The sequence below is a fragment of the Oryctolagus cuniculus genome, chromosome 13, assembly GCF_964237555.1.
Source record: "Oryctolagus cuniculus chromosome 13, mOryCun1.1, whole genome shotgun sequence".
Taxonomy (NCBI): Eukaryota; Metazoa; Chordata; class Mammalia; order Lagomorpha; family Leporidae; genus Oryctolagus; species Oryctolagus cuniculus.
In genome coordinates, this window is record NC_091444.1 from 68,690,484 (window position 1) to 68,710,327 (window position 19,844).

Sequence of the window (19,844 nt, forward strand, 5' to 3'; positions counted from 1 at the left end):
TAACCTGCTGCGCCACAGTGCTAGCCCTGACAGCTTTCATTTTTATCCTCTACAAAAAAAAAAAAATGACCACTGACCCCCCCCAATATGTTTGTATTCTTTTTCCCTAGTCTTGAATGTCATCAGTACGAGTCCTCTCTATACAAAAAAATAAAATAAAATAAATCTTGAAATAGTCTTTGTCCCGGCAGCTGGCATCCGAATGCTACTGACTGACTGCCAAATCAGAATGTTATTTTTACAAAATGCTTTTGACAGGTCAAATACAAATTTGAGAATGCATTTGAATAAATTGAATCCATGTGCCCTGGCTGTAGGCAGCAGGGAGAGCATTGTCTTTGGTGAACGCATGGGTGTTTCACCCAGCAAGAGGAACAGAAGTTAAGAAGGAAGAAAACTTGTGGTCCACTTGTCCACTGATAGCAAGGCTTGTCCTTAGCTGTGACATTTTGCTTTTGGCAAGCGTTCCCTCATTTAGAGTGGATCCTATCAAACAATGTCATCCAGTAAAACACTCACTCCACCCCCTGGAGGTATGCTGTGATGCTAACTCAGATTTCCAGACCAGCAGTGTGTGGGCCTACTCAAAAGCAGAGGTTTGCATAAGAGCCAAACTGAGGGTCTTTTGTGATCAAGATGGTGGACTGCTAACAACTGAATGAAAACCTTTGAGCGCTAAGTCATTTCTTTCATCCTAGAAGGAGAAGAAATCTGGGGTCTCAGCCAAGTCCTTGAGCGAGAACTTAAATGGATCCACAGCTCCTTTTCTGATTAAAACTTTGGCTATACCCATAGGAGCTCTTTGTCCTATCATGATGTCAAAGTGGAATGAGACTGCAACCTGGTGGGAACACAAGTCCAGCTTCTCCAATGTCTCCTTTTTGCTCCCACTTGTCGTTTCCACAGATTTCTATGTTTCATTTAAATCTCAGAATTGTCTCACTTCTGCCTTTTTTCAAATAAGAACCACGGTGAATTGACTCCTGTCTAGAACTTAGCTAGACACTTCTTTGGGACACCTGATGCCCAAGAGAAGGAAACCAGTGGACATATTGGCTGCTCCTTTCTTAGGTCCTTTACATTATATCTTCATTATGGCAAATAATCAATCACCAATGTGCATGAAGTGTACGTTATCAATTTCCCGCTCCAATTATGTTATGGAGGTAAACTCTACATCTTTATCTAAGGCCTGATGTTTCGTGTCCTTTTTTTTTTTTAAATATATGCAGCAACCCATTCCAGGTCTGGTGGGGGCCAGCCTTGTGACTTGGGATGCAGAACATCAAGGTGGGTGGGCAGCTCTTAATGAACATAAATCCTGGCCAAGGCACAGGAGTGTGCTGATGGCAGTGGTCCCTAAAGCCGGCCCCACAGACAGGCTAATGGGTGATGAATCTGAAAGTCTTAGATGCAGCTGGGGAGACTGAGACTGAAGTGAACAGAGGGAGAAGCTAGCAACTGGCTGAAAGCAGAGGTAAGAGGGAAGCTTTGGAGGAGCCGCGTGGACCCCTGGCACAGCTGTAGTCGTAGCTGCACGCACCCTGGACTGCTAATAGGGAGAGGAGTGGTTAAGGTGCCATCTTGCTTGACAAGCCAGCAGAATAAACACCTGTAAAAATGCTTCTGCTACCTTTTCAAAATGACTGTTGAAATACTGTTTTTCATGTTACTCAGTGCCTCTAATGTAAATTCTACCCTGTTGATCTTAAGTATGCGATTCCACGTGCTTACCTTTTTTTGCTTTTATTGCCTGAAAACTTAAGGCTAAATTGGGGGTCCAACTTTGGTAACTTGCTCATTCCAGATGCCTTTTCACATTTGTCTCATGCTTTTATTTTTAAAGATTTATTTTATTTGAACTTCAGAGTTACACAGAGAGTGGAGAGGCAGAGAGAGAGAGAGAGAGAGAGAGAGAGAGAGAGAGAGAGAGAGGTTTTCTATCCACTGGTTCACTCCCCAATTGGCCACAACAGCTAGAGCTGTGCCGATCTGAAGCCAGGAGTCAGGAGTTTCTTCTGGGTCTCCCACGCAGGTGCAGGGGCCCAAGGACTTGGGCCATCTTCCACTGCTTTGCCAGGCCATAGCAGAGAGCCGGATTAGAAGTGGAGCAGCCAGGACTAGAACTAGTGCCCACATGGGATGACAGCGCTTCAGGCCAGGGCGTTAATCAGCTGCACCACAACACCGGCCCCCTGTCTCATGCTTTTAACTCATGGTTTTCTTCCTATTTTATATTATCCTTAACATCCTGGCTTACCTTTCTCTTCCACATATATAGATATACTCATGTGCATATATGTTGTACCTCTGCTCATCAAGATGGAATTCTAGACATTTCTCTTGTTTGTGTTGGTTTCTGTAAGGTAAACCAACACACTGGTACAGGGTCTACTGAGAGTAAAACAATAAAATCGAACAAACTTTGCTACTTCCCGTCTCTTGGCAGAACTAATTGTCCCAACAGGTGTTACAAAAATGCTTTAAGGTAAGCTGAGACATGGGAACACAGCGCTCTGAACAAGACAGCTCTTTTTCCCAGAAGAGAATGAATTCATTCGGCATGTTAGGCCCTGCCAGTAAAAAGCTGCTCCATTGTGTACTGGGTGCGCTCAGGGACTTAGCCAGCCACTGGATACGGGAGTTGAAGCGGTTCTCTCGGGAAGCCCAGAGAATCCACAGGAGATAGGGGGCTGCTGTTGAGGGCAGTAGGCAGGCGCGTTTTCATTCTGTACCTCCATGTCTGACGTGCACCTGCCATCCAAGCTGCAGCTGTGCCGAGGACTGCTATTGCGCAGAGTCAGGACGCACTGGCACGAGGGCTGGGAGAGGCGTTTTCTGTTTGCCTGTTCCCACCAGGCTGCTGGAACCCCTCCTTTGTGTCCGTTTCAGGCTACACTCTCTTTTCTTTCCCGTTCGAAATGTTGCTGTCAGTGTACTCCACTGAACGCTATCAGATGCACAAATAACAATAGCTTCCTGGGAAAGATTTGCTGCTGTAGGCTATGGGCCCGTGCCAGGAAGAGAAAGAGAGCCAAGAACGCCGTTTCAGGAAAGCCGCAGCATTCACATCGCGGTTTCGGGATCGCTGTTCGGTTCCATTAGGGATTCTGGCTTAGGCTCCACCTCAGAACCTGGCCCGCATTATCTCCTCTGGCGGAACTTTGAGTCCCACACGCCCACAGATGTGGCTTGCGTTCTTGTTGAATTTTTAAGACCCGTCCATTACTGGAACATAGTGTGGGATGTTGGTTGTCTGTAAAGAGACAAGAACAGAAGGTGAGCACCCAAGAGGCTTCTGATGGTGGGGAGCTGGGGGCAGGGGTATCTGGTTTACTCAGAAAGGAAGTGGGGAGAAAACAAACCCACATTTCCCAGTGCTGATTCTGGCACTTGACAGTTTCTGGGAATTTCTCCCCTTGTGATACCAGGCATTGCCATCGCCGTCCTTGAACTTGTGCGCCTTGCCTGGTGGCTGGGGCCCATGTCGCACAGCCAAGTGTCCAGGAATCAAAACCTGGCTCCTTCAAGACCCAGCTGCCAGGCCAAGATGCTCTGGCAGGGGCAGGTGTCCTGAGTAGGCGTTGCTTCCCTCCAGGAGAGGATTAACTGGGTCAGTCAGGATCAAGGACCAAGCATCAGGTTCCCAGTTTTCCTCCCTCCTCTCCAGCACGCCCTTGGGAAGGCGGGGCCGGAAGTGCATGCTGTAGAGAGCCCTGCTAGGCCAGGACCTCTGGAAGCAGAGGAAAGCACCTCCCTCCATGGCCTTTCGGGCACCACTTCCTCTTCTCCCCCAGCTCTCTCCGTCCTGTCCTGAGGTTCCCGCCAGATGGTTTCGCTCTCCATGAAAACGATCAGGAGCATGCAGGCACAAAGGACGTTTCTTAGAGAAGACCTTACTACCTCAGTGGATAAAAATGAGCTCTCACCACATGCACAGCAGTGTGCCTCCTTCCCTGTGCTGGGCCCCGTGTCCTCACGTTACAGGAGAGGAAAAAGAAAACAGAGGGACAGAGCCATTTGCTCACCGTGACTCAGCCTGGCAATGCCAGATCCTGGATTTCAACCCAGGCTGTCTCAGTCCAGAGAACTCTCTAGAAAGAATCTGGTTGTCACCTCAATTGGAGGAGACCCTTAGAGCCCAAGCTACTGGGAGGAACACTTTTTAGAGAGGATCTGTAAGTAGGGTTTGGCAGCTTCAGCGGATGAAGACCCAGGAGGCCCTGTTACGTTTGATTGTGAGATAAACCATGAATAATTCCTTAGTGTAGGCATACCTGAAATTCAGGTGTAACTGGGTGTCCCATATTTTATCTGACACCTAACTGTAGGACCACTTCCTTCGTCCTGTCTTACTCTCTTCTTCCTTTCATAGTAAGTGCACTGTTCCCCTGGTTTCTTCGATTTCTCCTCCATGCCTGATACCCACCCCAGGTTCCTTGACTATCTTGCTATGGAAATTGACAAGAGCCCAATGTGTAACCCAGATAGGGTTTACTGGAGGGCTTAGGCTTGAACCCGCAGAGACAACGTTGTGGGGAGGATTTCCACCCACTGACTCTCCAGTGGGTTTTTCGCAAGTTGGGGAAGTACGGCTGTGACTGTGCCCCTTGGGTCTCTGGCTTGTTCCCCTCAGCGTATGGCATTTGGGTTTACACCAGCCTGGTATTCTGTGAAGGCATTTTGCTTCTTTTGGCACAATGACACGCTCAATGTGGCGGGCTTGCTCACTACCGCCTCTCCAGGAATGTCATATGTTGGTCTCAATGAGCTGTTCTGGGCATGCGTACAGGTTGGGGAAGCCACTAACAGGGCCCCAAAGAGTGTATTGCGGTTAGGGTCTGGACCCTCCTTGCTCCTGACTGGTTTAGAGGTGGAGTTGGATACACAGGTGAGGAGATGGGGACATGTTGGAGTGGGAGGACCTTGATTTAGTGAGCCCTATTCCTATCCTGTCTCATGGAACTTCCGATGCCGACTTTGCTACATATTCTTGCTTTCAGGTCAGCTGTGAATAAGCATGTCTTATTGCTTGAACAACCATCACGTGCCAGAGCTGGTTAGTTCAGAAAATTCAAGATGGTAGCTTCTGTCCTCGGGGCCTGTATGTGCCGGGTGCTTGTGAGCAGGTTCTGGGGGTCCCTGGCACCCCATAGAAGCAGAAACAACTGCTGCAAAGAAGGGCTGGGGTGGCAGGTGGCACTAGGGGCTGGGAAGACTTAGTCACCTCTCCCCTGTCTCATCTAGAGGAGTTCTGTGTTTGAGACTTTTCTTAGATTTCCACCAGTGATTTCATTCATTAAAAGACTTTGACAACTAGAATAAAAGTACTTATTGGAAATCACCCTTCTAGGCTGTTTAACGGATTTAAGAATCACTTGGGAGTCCTATCAGATACAGATTCTGACTGTGTGTCTGATGAGTTTCTGGCATCTGCTGAGGGTGTCATCCATAGAGGTCACTTTGAAGTCAAGGCTTCAAAGGATCCTCTCTGATGTGTGTGGACGTAGGTTGCTTTTCTTTCTCTTCTTTGATTCATAGGTAGATAGGCAAATGGTAGATACCTCTGGTAAATCTACATCTATATGTCATCTTCACCATGACTGTTTCATGGAAAGATTTAGGCAGCATTAGTAGTGACAATGTGACCAGTGCAATGAGGAACGTAATGTCCTTAGTGCAGGGAGTCATGGGAAACCAAGGAAGGTACTAGCACATTGAGATGATGCCGGAAAAGCATTCCTTACCTGGGTAGTTGAAATACAATCCATGGGGTGGGAGTTCAGTGCAGTGAGTTAAGTCACAGCTTGGGACACCAGCATCCCATATCAGAGTGCATGGTTCAAGTCCTGGCCACTCCAAATGCAGCTTCCTGCTACTGTGCACCCTGGGCAGCAGCAAATGATGGCTCAAGTACTTGGGTCTCTGAAACTCATACCAGATCCAGGCTTCTGGCTCTTGCCTGACACAGCCCTGATTGTGCAGGCATTGGAGGAGTGAACCAGCAGATGGAAGCTCTATCTGAGTTTAAAATAAAAATGAAAAGAATTAAATATTTTTAAAGGAAAATACAGAAGCTGGCATTGATGTAGTGAGTTAAGCCCCCACCTGTGATGCTGGCATCCTTTATGTGCACCATGTCCTGGCCACTCCTCTTCCTTTCCAGCTCCCTGCTAATGTGCCTTGGAAAGCAGCAGAAGACGGCACAAGTGCTTAGGGTCCTTCCACCCACGTAAGAGACCTGGGTGAAGCTCTGGGCTTCAGCCTGGTCTAGCCCTTGCTGTTGAGGCCATTTGGGGATTAAATCAGCAGGTGGGAGATGTGTGTGTGTGTCCCTTTTCTCTGTATAACTCTGTCTTTCAAATAAATAAATAACTTCTAAAAAATTAAAAATAAATAACAAATACAATACTCTGAAATGTTCCCCACCCCAGTGTTCTCCCAAGGTCAGAACCACTATGAGAATTTTCCGTTTGCCAGATTTCAAATTCCTGCAGACCCAAACAGTCCTGGGCCTTGAGAACTCTGTAACCCACACATAACTCAACCGTAGGCTCTCTGGGTTGGGCATAAGCCTAAGGAAGTCCTCTACATGGGTTAAAAGCACCTCATGGCCTCTGTTTCGTATGAATATTTAACTAAGTGGACCCTTGCCTGCTGTCTGATCAGATAGATTTTACAACTTCTATTTCAAGTGTCCTTGTTTCTATTAGGTTGAGTGCTCCTTTCTTAAAAAAAGAAAGAAGAACTAAATGTTTATTTCTTTGGCCACAGATGATGTTGATGCTCCTGCCTTGGAGTGATTTTGTTTCTTTCTTTTTTTTTTTCCTTCTTCCTTTACAGCTGTGGCCTAGTTAATTGTAGGTGGGAAGCAAACTGAAATCATCCGACTTTCTGCTTTGCTTGGAAATCTTGCCCTGTTACATGGTGGGGGAGAGGGGTGTACTACTTAATAACAGGAAGTCAGGTCCCAGGATCAGCCCCATTGGTGTTCTTTGTGCATTGAAATAAAGAAGAGCGAGCATGTGGTCTGCAGTTTTCTCATGATGAGGGAAGAGGGGAAAGAGAGGGATGTGTGAATGACCCGGGGATGAGTCACTCATTTCTAAAACCGGAGTCCAAATGCTCTTTGTTGGCTGTGGATTGTAACCCCTGTGTGTTCTGGCCTCCCATTCACAGAGACAAAGGGGTGAGTGATTCAGGTCTCGGACTGCTTCACTGCTGACAGTGGGAACTAGTGTACTAAAATATCCCATCCCCATGTCACTAGTTTAGCTTAGACATAAACGCATGCTACTAATAATACCCAGGCTACTCAAGTAAATAAAGATCCTCACGATGGGAAGATGTTTTCTATTCCTTTGAACAAAATATTTCTCCTAGATGCTTAATTGGTTTTATGGAGGAAAGGCAAGGAAAAGTTGGGTGGTAGGGGCTGAAGAGCTGGTTTTCCATTCTGCATATGGAACAGGCAGCATTTCCTATGCCTTCCTGGGCTAGCTGCTCTGCTCCTGCCTCTACCTGGAGACACTGGCAGATGCTTTAAAGCCAGGCCACTGAATGATGCTGTAAACAGCAGATATGGTTGCTGGCACAGTCCACTTCTGCTTCGCTCAATCTCCTTGAATCGAGGAATACAGGGATGTTATGGGCCTGGTTTTATGGCTTTCAAAGTGTGGTTCCTGGGCCAGCACATTGTCCTCACCTGGGAATTTGTTAGAAATGCAAATTCTTGGGCCCTACACTAGATCTGCTAAATCTACAGGGGTGTGTGCATTTTTCTTTATTCAAGATTTATTGATTTATTTGACAGAATGACAGAGAGGGTGAGGGGGACTAAGATATCCTCTGCTGCTGGTTCATTCTGCAGATAGCCACAATAGCCAGGATTGGGCCCCGCTGAAGCCAGGAGCAAGGAACTCCATCAGGGTCTCCATGTGGGTGGCAGAGGCCTTGGGTCATTGTCTGCTGCTTTCCCAGGCACATAAGCAGGAAACTGGATCAGAAGCAGAGCAGCCGGGACTTCCGATGCTGTGATATGAGATGCCAGCCCCAACAGAGGGGGCTTTGATGCACCCTCTAGGTGATTCCGATAAAGTGTCAGAACCACTGGCCTAGCTTCTCAGGCAACAGCACAAGTTAAAGGAGTTTTCCTGTGGAATGTAGAGACCTCATCATCAGGGTTCTGTGGCTGTGCTGCTTCTCCATGGCTGTATATTCCAAACCCTGCATGTTTCTTAAAAATGAAAAAACCAAGGTCCTCTCTGAGGCCAATAAGCCAGTATCCCTATGAGTGAGGCCCAAGTCAAAAGCTCCCAGCAGAAACCAGTTAAAAGAGGGTTGCTAATGTGGCAGCTCTTGGCTGTGCCAGGGACCCTCATACCCCCTGGTTGTAGCCATTTCATCCAAATTCAGGCGAAATCCATGGGCTTGTGCCCTAGGCTAGGAACAGCCGTCTGCTTTCCCCTGGAGGAACCCCTGCTAGGGTTGCAGGTTGATGCCCCACCTCCCACTCGCTGACCAGGCTTCCAGCCGAGGGACCTTCTTCAAATCATAAACACTCCTATTCCCTCTCAGTATTCCAACCCCAGCATATACTTGACATCCCAGGTTCTGATGCAACACCAGAGCTGATGCCAACACCCGGAAGCCCGCCTAGGTTGAGGGTAATTTATAAAGAGCAGAACCTGAATCAGCTTGTAGTCACTGACCTTACGCCAGTGCTTCTTCCCTTCCTCCTGGCCCAGGATGCAGGAACCTGTTGTCCCCTACCAGCAAGGCTGCATGAGTCAGCATGAGTTGGCAGTCAGCCTTGTGTCCAGGAACAGGAATACCTGAGGGCAAGGCAGGGAGCCCTGACGCCAGACACATGAGCGGGATTTGAGAGCAGGGCTCCAGGTTCAGCCTGGGAATGAGAATGCAAATGAAGCACATGTCATAAAGGTCAAGGTGAACTGGCCTGACCCTTAGTGTCAAAGGAGCATGATCTACCTCAGATTCATCGATCCTGGCTTCTAAAGCTAAGCAACGTCTAGAGGTCACTGGCTCTGGGCTTATTGGAAAAACCCCCACCCTGCCCCGGAAGTAGACCAAGCATGGCACAGGGTAGAAGCAGTGGGTGAGAAAGATTAGTCTCCAACATTGAATCATGACGGCACTCAGCGGTTCCGCTTCTGGCTAGATCTCCAAAAGAGTCAGAGGCAGGTACTTGAAGAGGTATCTGTACACTCATGTTCATGACACCATTATTTGCAGTAGGCAAAAGATAGCAACAGGCCAGGCCCGTCCCTGGATAAATGGATCCAAAACAGTAACCTGTCCTGCATAGTGGTGTATCATTCATTCCTAAAAAGGAAGCAAGCTCTGATTCACGCTACATGAATTAGCCCAGAGTACATTATGTGAAGAGAAATATGTTAGTCGTGAGAGACTGTGTGAGTCCCACCTCCATGAGATGCATAAATTGGTCAGACTCACTGAGACAGAAAGTGTGATAGGGGACGGAGCCATGGTGTAGCGGGTAAAGTCGCCATTGCAGTGCCGACATCCTGTGTGGGTGCCGGTTCAAGTCCCAGCAGCTCCACTTCCAATCCCTCTCTCTGCTATGGCCAGGGAAAGCAGTAGAGGATGGCCCAAGTCCTTGGAGCCTTGCACTCACGTGGGAGACCGTAAGAAACTCCTGGCTCCTGGCTTTGGATCGGCACAGCTCTGTCCATTGCAGCCTTTTGAGGAGTGAACCAGTAGATAGAGGACGTCTCTCTCTCTCTCTCTCTCTCTCTCTCTCTCTCTCTCTCTCTCTGCCTCTCTGTAACTCTGCCTTTCATATTGATAAATAAATCTTTTGTTTTAAAAAAAAAAGAATTAGCCGGCGCCGCGGCTCACTAGGCTAATCCTCCGCCTAGCGGCGCCGGCACACCGGGTTCTAGTCCCGGTCGGGGCGCCGGATTCTGTCCCGGTTGCCCCTCTTCCAGGCCAGCCCTCTGCTGTGGCCAGGGAGTGCAATGGAGGATGGCCCAGGTGCTTGGGCCCTGCACCCCATGGGAGACCAGGAAAAGCACCTGGCTCCTGGCTCCTGCCATCGGATCAGCGCGGTGCGCCGGCCGCAGCGCGCCGGCGGCGGCGGCCATTGGAGGGTGAACCAACGGCAAAGGAAGACCTTTCTCTCTGTCTCTCTCTCTCACTGTCCACTCTGGCTGTCGAAAAAAAAAAAAAAAAAAAGAATTATAGAGGCACCAGGGCATGGAGAGAAGGGGGTGTGGATAGGGAGTTACTGCTTTATGGATCAGAGGTAGAGTTTTACACGCTAAAAACGTTCTGGAGATGGATAGTGGTGATGGTTGTGCAACAGTGGGAATATGCTTTATGCCACTGAACCACATCCTTAAAAACACGATAATAATTTGTATGTTTTATTTTACCATGATTTAAAAAAAAAAAGGAGAGATCCGTATCTGGAACTGAGAGGTTTGAAGGGTGGGAAACCCAGAAAAGCTCCCACATATCACCCATGAAACAGGAGGGGCTATGAACCTGGGAAACTGGGAGAAGTTCATGGCTGGGGTTTGGCTGTGAGCACAGTTCAGTTTCCCAAGGACGCTGCCAGTTTGGCTGCTGTGTTATTATTTTTTTAATTATCATTTCTGTGGCCGTTGCTGTGGCGCAGTGGGTTAATGCCCTGGCCTGAAGCACTGGCATCCTCTATGGGCGCCAGTTTGAGTCCCAGCTGCTCCTCTGCTGATCCAGCTCTCTGCTATGGCCTGGGAAAGCAATGGAAGATGGCCCAAGTCCTTGGGCCCCTGCACCCACATGGGAGACCTAGAAGAAGCTCCTGGCTCCTGGCTTCAGATCGGCACAGCTCTGGCCGTTGTGGCCAATCGGGGCGTGAACTGTCGGATGGAAGACCTCTCTCTCTCTGCCTCTCCTCTCTCTGTGTGTAATTCTGACTTTAAATAAATAAATAAATCTTTAAAAAATTTATCATTTCTTTTCATTTTATTTGAAAGGCAGAGAGAAACCTTCCATCTACTGGTTCACTCCTCAAAACACCTGCAACAAATCCAGGAGCCCAGAACTCCCTCCAGGTCTTCCACGTGAGAGGCAGGGACCCGAGCATTTGAATCATCACTTGCTGCCTGCCGAAGTACACATGAACAAGAAGCTGGATAAGAAGCAGAGCCAGGACTCAAACCTGGCACTCTCATTAATGGGATGCAAGTGTCCCAAGTGGCATCGTCACCACTGTGCCACACGCCTGCCTTTGCTTTGGTTTTAGCACTTTGAAATACACCCTGAGTTTTGGTGAAGGACCATTTCCCTGTGGTTAAACTCAATGGAAGCAGTCTCAGTGTTGTCCATCACCAGGGGCTGCTTAACAAGAACCCTGGGCCCAGCTGAGGGACAATGAGGCCACTGTTTCCGTTTTTTTTTTTTTTTTTTTTTTTTGATAGAAGGCACTTAGCTCTTAAGCATCTGTACTTCTCCAAATCCTAAATCAACGCTTTTGTTTCTGCGTCAAAGGGGTAATAACCAATACCCTGCTCCAGTGGCCTTGCTCTCTAGTGGAAGTCTACCTGAGTTTATACCACACAGAGACTTGGAGAAAGGGAAGAGGGCATTCATTCCATTACATTTTTTATGATGAATCAAACAATAAAGTCTAAGCAAGTTTTTCTTATAGATTTTTCAGGTAGTTCATGGCCTGGGAGAACGTAATACGTTTTTTTTCCTCTGGATGGTGCACAGGCATTCTGTTTCTTTCCATCCCTTAATTACCAGGCCCTCTCTGTGCTCCAGGGTCAAGGTTGCCTCCCCTCAGGGGACGGTGGACTTTGCTGTATTCCACATGAGGAAAAGGACGCCTTGCAAATTCAGGGACTCGCTGGGCTTTGGGTTAAGTAAATACTTCACCTAAGGGGGCACATGGCCTCTGTCGGAAATTGTCAGGACACAGAAGAGATGCAAATAGAGGAGATTATCCATGATTACACACTTACCTGCTTCTACCTGAAGGTCCCTGGTGCATGCTGGGAGCTCGACTGTTGCTGTAACAAGAAGGATTTGTAAGCCCAGGTACAGGCAGATGGAGCATGATCTGACCCCCTTTGCTCTCCCTTCAGTGTTGTAACCACCCTGCCTGGCCTTTTCTTCCACCTGTCGGTCTGTTTGGCTTAGGTGTCCTGGTCCACCTGCACTCTGCACTCTGAACTCATTATTCGTAGATCCTCTAGCTACTTTGAACTCACTGATTCACCTTGACCTTTAAGTTCTGGGTGATTTTGGACGTCGCTGCCACTGTCCTGATTTCCACCATTTACCTAGACTTCCAACCCCAGGGTAGTTGTTGTGTTTTGTTTTTAAGCTTGCAATTTCAGAATACTTGTGAATCTACAAAACATGTTCTTGATTTTTCAAGCCCTGTACGAAATCCCAATCCACACCTACCATCCTCAGTCAGCCAAAATTCAGAACAGACTGCACCACCTATCATGAAACTAATCTAAATGGTCCCAAAAAGCACCACTCGGATACATTGTTTTTTAATCTCTGAGAGATCTTAATGAGAAAGTACAGCTTGAATTTTTCAGTGGTCGTCTAGGCAACCCACTAGATTAACAAGCTAATCCTGAAACAGGCCTGATTTTTCAGATATCAAAACATTCCCTTATTGACTCACTTTGAATTTGTAATACAAAAAAAAATCTGATTCATTGACTAATTCAATCCCCACTGGCCAAACTAGTATAGATCATTTTCTGTGGCTTATTGTTTTGTTTATTTGGGATTTTTCTGTCTTTGCTGTTATAGATGCTGCTTCATGAGAAGACTTTTGTAAAAATAATAAACTAAATATTTTAACTTTAATCTACCACATGGAAGTTCTTCCACAGTATACCTGAGTTCTCTGTGGCCAAAACAGAAAATGGTTCAGACTAAAACACAAGATTTTTTTTTTTTTTTTGTCACAGACCAAATCCCCTAGACTTCTAACAGCCAAGAGCTTGCTGGAGCCCCCACCTCTCGACTCAAGGATTCTGTGTTTCCAGTAACACTGGGAGGGTCACTGTCTCACATGGCCAGGCACCATTTACACCTCTGCCTGCCTGTCCCCTTGAGAAAAACATCCTAGGAAAACATGGCCTACACAATGTTCCCCAGATGAGCAGCTCTCCAAAGTTGCCTCTGACCCATGCTGGCAAGGCCATTCTAGTGCCATTCATCAGACCTCTAGCCTTGTCTTTGCCACCCTCGGTGGTGTCTCCTTCCCTAGTAGGAAGGTAGGGCTCACCCTCTTGTGCCTGCTCCCTGAGATGTCAAAAGGAGAAGAGCACCAGTTCTGCCTGCCAGAGAGTTTAGGCCACACAGGGAAGCTCTTCACGTAGGCCTGGTCACCGAGGAGCAGCAAGGAAGGCTTTTGTAGAAAATACACATTTTCATTCACTTGGTCAGAAGTCGTTACAAGGTCAAGAAGACACTAGGGGCAAAAAAGAAAAACGTAAGATGGTTAAATTAGAGGAGTTTGAGAGAAGAAAGGGACATTACTGTAAATGAGTAGCACATTAAAATAATGAAACCTTCAGCAAGCACTTGGCCTAGTAGTTAAGATGCCTGCAATCCATGTGGAAGTGGTCAAGTTCAAGTCCCAGCTCTGCTGCTGACTCCAGCTTCCTGCTCATGTATGCTCTGGGAGGCCTCAATGATGGCTCAGATAGTTGGATCCTTGCCACTCATGTGGGAGACCTGGATGGAGTTCGTGGCTCCCAGCTGCCACCTGGCCCATTCCGAGCTGTTGTAAGCATTTGGGAGCTTCTACCAGTGAGCAGATGGGAGCTAGCTAGCTCTCTCCCTCCCCTCCCCCTTCTTGCCCCCTCTCTCTGTGTCTCTCTCTGAGTCTTAAATAAGCAAACACTTTTTAAAAAGCCACAAAACCCTTTAATATCTTATGAGCAATACAATACTCATTGGGTCAAGGATACTTAAGGAATCAGCTTTAGGTAAAAATTAAGTGTTCCTATCCCTGTTTACCTCTTCTATGAGGATAACTCAAAAAAGTTCATGGGAGAATGGAACAAAAGGATAATGCCTATCTTCCATAAACTTTTTGAACATCCCCCCATAAATTCTACTTATCCCCCATTTTACATCAGAAAGAAAAGAGAGCTTTCTCCTCATGGGGCTGGCCTCAATTCTCTTCACAGCTTCTGAACACTGATTTTCTAACCCCTTCTCAATTTCTATTTGGGAGGAACATGTTAATTATGTCTTTTTAAAATTTTTTATGAATATGAAGAGAACAGATTTCATGTGTTTCACAGATAGACTTCTAAGACAATACCATACGCTGCAACTGGTTATCACGTGGGCTCATGCAGCCATGAACCACATACTGTGGGCTGAAAGGGGGTTGAGGCAAGGGTCAGCATACCAGTGCAGCTCAGAGCACAGGGGCAGGTGTTTGGTGCCGTGGTTGAGATACTGCTTGGGATACCACAGCGTGTGGCAGCATGCCGGGTTCCTGTCTCAGCTCCACTTCCAGTCCTAGCTTCCTGCTCATCCTTATCCTGGGAAGCAGCAGGTGCTGGCTCAAGTGCTTGGGTCCCTACCACCCAGATGCAGTTCTGGGGTCCTGGCTTTGGCCTGAATCACTGGAGAGATGATCTTTCTGTTTCTGTCTCTATCTGCTTTTCAAATAAATAAAAATATATAAATTCCAAATACTTTTTTTTTTAAAAAAGTGTAGTGGGTGTTCTAGAAGAGGGTAGACCTGCCTGGGGCATTAAGCAACTCTCCAGCAAGCCTCTTGGCAGCGCGCTCAACTTCTGTGAAAGCAAGGAGCTCTGGAGTAGCCTGCTCTTCTCTCTGGAGACTCAAGCAAGCAGCCCCTAACACCTCGCTGTACAGCTTTCCTCTCAACAGGCCTGTGGCTCTGCTGAATGTTTGTAACCCCTAAACAAAACAAAGTCTGCGTTTTTTATTCACCTAAGGCTGTGATCCCATAAGCACATGCTTGCAAAATATATACTCAGAATTCACCCTGGCCACTGAGTTCCATGGAAACCAAATAACGGGAGATTAAGAGAGGCTGAGGGCATTTAATTTCTGGGTCAGGGCCTGGACTGATTTAATTCAAGCGGCTCTGATTTTATTTCTACCGGGGACTGGCATGTATATGAGAGCTTACTTTCCCAACTGGGGGTAATTGCTAGATGACATCACTTTTATGGCCATAGGCTCGCTTGTGTAATGGTTTGTAGAGCTTGAGGGGAATATTTCTAAATATAGTTCTTGGCTTGCTGCTCAAAAGTGCTTGAGCCAGAGGGCAGCTCCTGCCTCTCTTGTACTTTCCCAGGGACCCAAAATATTTTTATATATAGAGCCAGGGATTTTTTAAAAAAATTATTATTCTACCCCTAAAATGAACATAGCACATTCTCTAGCATTTATATAAATGGGTCTTTTGGGTTCCTGGGTTGAGAATGATGGCGCAATGATGACTCTTTGTCAGAGCTGGGACATTTTCCAGACCCAAATATGGGATTAAATGTGTTAGTGAGCAGTCCTGAAATGCCTCCGGATTTCAGAAGATTGTTTGGGTTCAGGGTTTGCACATCGCCCACTCACTTAGCCATACAAGTGCTATTTCTAAATATCCTTTTTCCAAAGCACTGGAGCTGGGATTATAAAGTGACAAATGGTAACTTCCCAAAATGTCTGGGCTCTGGCTCCTGGTGGTGTGCATGATGGCATCTGGGGCGGACGGGGTTGTTGGAGGGGGAGCTGCTGAGTATGGAGGAGACCTTGCTGGGCTCGTGGATACCCCAGCCTCTGCTTGCCCAGGGCCTGTCTCCGGCAGAATGCCAGGGGGCTAAGTCAGGAGGGACAGCTTAAAGCAGCCCTTTCTCCTTTCTGCCCCAAAGGCCTAGTCTCCTCGAAGGCCATGCGGTGGAATTCAGTCCAGAAGCCAAGAGTGCTACCACTCCACACTCACTAGCATGACTACAATCCAAAGACAATGAGAATATCAACAAGTAAGATGCATCCAAAAGAATTGCTTAAAAAATGCTAGTCCTTGGGCCCCTGCACCCACATGTGAGACCCAGAAGAAGCTCCTGGCTCCTGGAGTGTAGCTCCAGCTGTTGCGGCCCTTTGGGGAGTGAACTAGTAGATGGAAAATCTTTCTCTCTGTCTCTCCCTCTCACTGTCTGTAACTCTACCTCTCAAATAAATAAATAAATAATCAGCCGAAGGAGCTGCCTTTGCCAGTGTAGAGAGTAGGAGTTCTCTACCCAGCCTGACGACTGGCATCTGCCCATGTAGGTGGCAGGAGCTCATCTCTGAATGGGTAAGATGGGTTATGCTAGATTGCATTTCTGATCACGTCTCTTTGGTTGCTATAAATATATTTCTCCATGTGTGCTATTTCCTGTGTACTTATGTATTTTGCAAATTTTGTTCACAATTATGCTGTACATCACTTTTAGAGTTTTTCCGAGTCTGTTTCAAGGCAGTCATTATGTCTTAAAACATCCCCCAGAGTCAGGCAGAGGCATTTATTACTTTTTTAAAAAATTCCTCTGTCCTTACCAGAAGCAGTGAAGGAGGGTTTGGGAGCAGTGACAATACAGAGGCGCCAAGATAGGAAAGATGATTAATTAGCAGGACCAACATGGGTGCTGTTGGAGAGAGGGCTGGGGCGGGGCGGCACGGGGTCCCGGCAGCCCTCCCACTGCCTCTTCTCTCTGTCCCTGGATAGGATTTCCTGGCATCAGCAAGGCCGCCTCCTTGCGATGTTCCCAGGACATCCAGCATGCAAATGCTCCACCCTGAACCCAGTGCAGCCAACCCACTCAACACTGACTCCTTTTACTCCCGAATTACCAAGAATTCTCATGCATGGGAGGGTGATGGCTTGGGTGTTCCTAATTGTCTTCCTAGCATCTAAAATGGTGTTATTCACCCCTCTGGAAGCTGCTCTGCCTGATCCGTGATTCTCCTTAAGTTTTTAAGTGGCAAACCACCCTGTAGGAAACCTGTGGTTTCTGTTATTTTTCATGGAAAGTTTTTTAAAGGGCTTAGGAGTCCATAAGAGAAATCCAAGTCATTTGTTTGTTTGATGAGCCCTAGTGTCATGCTCTGGCCCCATCACGGTGTTCATGTGGCCAGCAGATCCCTCTGCCCCTGTGCACTGTGACTTCCTCCTGTGCAAACTGAAGATGAGTATGCACACACACAGCAGACACACACACACACACACACACAGAAGCACACACTCAGTGAGACTTGCTACACAAACACATAGGCGTGCACAGACATGTACACCCTCAGACACACACCCCTCTATATGTAATGGCCCTGGGGATTCTAAACCCCTTTGCAAAGCTCAGGGCAACCTGATCATGAGTAGCCATGTCACATGTGAGCAAAACCTCTCCAATGCAGTATGGGAAGCTGCCCTTGAAACTCAGTGACTTAAAGATGAGGGCGGAATCGGGGATGGGACTGAAGGCACTGGAGCCAGTGAAACCAGGCAACGTCCTCACCAGAAGTGAGGCACAATGAGTGTCCTGCAGCCCATGCGTCCACGAGCCCCGCTCCTGTTACCAGCTCAGACTGCAGCCTCCAGCACGAGCCTCCGTGGAGGACCAGTGCACTGTGCGTCAGGCTTGCTGCTGTCAGATGTTTATGTTCACTCTTGTTTCTTACAAAGCTTATTGTGGCCCCTTTATACTTGAAAAGTTCCCAGACCATAAGCTGAGAGTATATATTTAAGTTGAAAAGAATTCGTTTAAGTCACATTATTTAATCGTCGAATAAAACAGTGTCTTTATAACTGCCCCTATCTAGTCCATAATTACATGCTTTGGATAAGGGCCTGGTTCACATCCAAATTCCCCAGGAGATGAAGAGTGTCAGCTCAGGGCACACACACACAAGCGAACTGTGATATAACTTGCATTTATTTTTTCTTGAAAATACCAAGGCAGTTAGCTAATAGTCATGACACCATCATTCTCTGCATACTATTTGGTTTTCTTTTCTTTTCCTCTCTCCCCTCCACACCTCCCTTCATCCTTTTCTGCTTTCCTTCCCTCCTTCACCTTATAAATAAAAAAAGTCTCTGTTTACAGGGTGTTTGTAGAAAGAATTCCTTAGTATCCCTTGACTTATTTCATGGGCATGTAAATAGTGATGTACAGAAATAAAATCATGCATAGTGTTTTATTCAAAAGCCAAAAAAAGAATATAGATGAAAATTCTCTGTTTGTGTTGAACTGACCAATACGTGAATACAAGGAGGCATAGCGAAAGGAGACAAAGAGGTGATTTAGAGAAACACGAATTTTGAAATGACCTCCAGCGTCATGCTACTCATGGTAGATAACATCCTTGAGTTACCAAATCATGATAAGTGTTGTTAAAGATTCCATGTACTATCCATGAGTCTGTTACCTCTTTAACCCTCACACAACCCTGGTGAGGCAGATATTCTTTCCATCTGACACATAAACAAATCAGAGTGGTTAATTCATTTGTCCAAGTTCAGGTAAAGAGTGGTAGGGCCAAGTTCAAGTTCAGGCTTGCCTGCCTCCAGGATGCTCTAGTGGGTTACAGTCTGCTACATACCTGGTGATATTTAAAGTTGGAGTTAAAGAGAAGCAGAGGAGGGGAGGGAGCGGAGGAAGGGAAGGGAGGGAGGTAAGAAGATCAAATATGCAGAAGGCACACATGTCCCAGTGACTACCCTAGTTTTACAGAACCATGCAGTCAAAATGATACTGAGGTTAAACACACACCTGCTCTTTTTTTTTTTTTTTTTTTTTTGACAGAGTGGACAGTGAGAGAGAGAGACGGAGAGAAAGGTCTTCCTTTGCTGTTGGTTCACACTCCAATGGCCGCCACGGCTGGCACGCTGCAGCCGGCGCACCACGCTGATCCGATGGCAGGAGCCAGGTACTTCTCCTGGTCTCCCATGCAGGTGCAGGGCCCAAGCACTTGGGCCATCCTCCAATGCACTCCCGGGCCACAGCAGAGAGCTGGCCTGGAAGAGGGGCAACCGGGACAGAATCCGGCGCCCTGACCGGGACTAGAACCCGGTGTACCAGCGCCGCTAGGCAGAGGATTAGCCTAGTGAGCCGCGGCGCCGGCCCACACCTACAGGTGGTACTGTGACTGCATTCTCTCCCGCCCCTCACCTCCCCTTCCAGCTTTGGAAGCTCACCTTTGGGCATCAGACCTCTTGAGTTTGGAGGTGGATTCCCTTCTGAAACAGTTAAAAACAATCAGCAATTAGTTGTAACATATTTAACTCCGTGTCCTTCCTTGGCTTCAGTTCTATCTGTGGCTTATCCGCTAGAAGAGCAAGCGCTTTTGTAGAAAATCCTCCACCATGAGAAAAACTGGGACTGGCTGGTTGCCTTCACCCCCTCTCGCCACTCTCCTCCACCCTCTTCCATGTGGATATTACGTCCTTCAGATCAGTTTCCTTAGATCCGTTTTCATCCTAGCCTAAACTTAGAGTGTTTCCAAAGAAAATGCCTGTGATTTTCCGCACTGCCCACAGAAATAGCCATGCCTCCAGCGTTGCTATGAAGTTGGGCTCTTTGCTTGGCCAGGCAGAATCTGCTGGGTCCTCCCAGATTTAAAGAGTTAAGAGAATTGATGGAATGTCTTGGAATGTTGGCAGGGGAGGCTGCAGCCCTCTTCCTTTTGCGTTCTCACCCTGGACAGCTGGAATCCGGCACCATGAGAACTCAGTGGTGTCTCCGGAAGGGCGATCTTTAACACTCTGTTCTCACCTGCCAGCTTCCGTGTGTGTTGCAGTGCACCTAGAGGCCCGGATGTGCAAC

General features: G+C 47.4%; 1 protein-coding gene and 1 long non-coding RNA gene across 8 annotated transcripts in view; one reads left to right on the top strand and one right to left on the bottom strand.

Annotated features, from left to right (window-relative positions):
• The window catches only part of FRMD4A (FERM domain containing 4A), a 647,838-nt gene that overhangs the window by 322,534 nt on the left and 305,460 nt on the right, over positions 1–19,844 (top strand). The window lies entirely within an intron of this gene.
• On the bottom strand, positions 1,822–19,596 carry LOC138845002 (uncharacterized). The gene is made up of 7 exons (XR_011381565.1): positions 19,217–19,596; positions 13,286–13,471; positions 11,994–12,041; positions 9,659–9,722; positions 8,712–8,905; positions 5,748–6,021; positions 1,822–3,256 (listed from the first exon to the last, which is right to left on the bottom strand). It is a non-coding gene; the product is annotated as an uncharacterized lncRNA (long non-coding RNA).